The 272-nt window shown below is 31.6% G+C and overlaps 1 protein-coding gene across 1 annotated transcript in view; it reads left to right on the top strand.

Annotated features, from left to right (window-relative positions):
- The window catches only part of LOC107757746 (calcium and integrin-binding family member 2-like), a 31,721-nt gene that overhangs the window by 19,172 nt on the left and 12,277 nt on the right, over positions 1-272 (top strand). The window lies entirely within an intron of this gene.

Below are 272 nucleotides of genomic sequence, written 5' to 3'. Positions count from 1 at the left end.
GTTCAGCTTCACTGGAGACGCGCGATCGACAAACTTTAAACTTGTGAGTTCAAATTATGCTGCGCTTTATGCATTTGCCCACTGCAAATTATTTATGTCATTTTCACTGTGTGCTGTATGTAAAATGAGTGTTACCTTAGCGTTATTTGAAAAAATATGATTCCCAATGCACACAAACTTCCCAGAATACTAAGTGCCTTGTTACAGTGTTTTTACTTCCTTTTTTTATTATATTTTTTATTAAATATTTATTTATTTGTGAAAAATACTTT

Source organism: Sinocyclocheilus rhinocerous, unplaced genomic scaffold (assembly GCF_001515625.1).
Source record: "Sinocyclocheilus rhinocerous isolate Xijiao unplaced genomic scaffold, SAMN03320098_v1.1 scaffold204, whole genome shotgun sequence".
In the NCBI taxonomy this organism is placed as follows: domain Eukaryota; kingdom Metazoa; phylum Chordata; class Actinopteri; order Cypriniformes; family Cyprinidae; genus Sinocyclocheilus; species Sinocyclocheilus rhinocerous.
The sequence above is the reverse complement of the archived record's forward strand: the minus strand, read 5'-3'. Positions and strand labels throughout refer to the sequence as shown.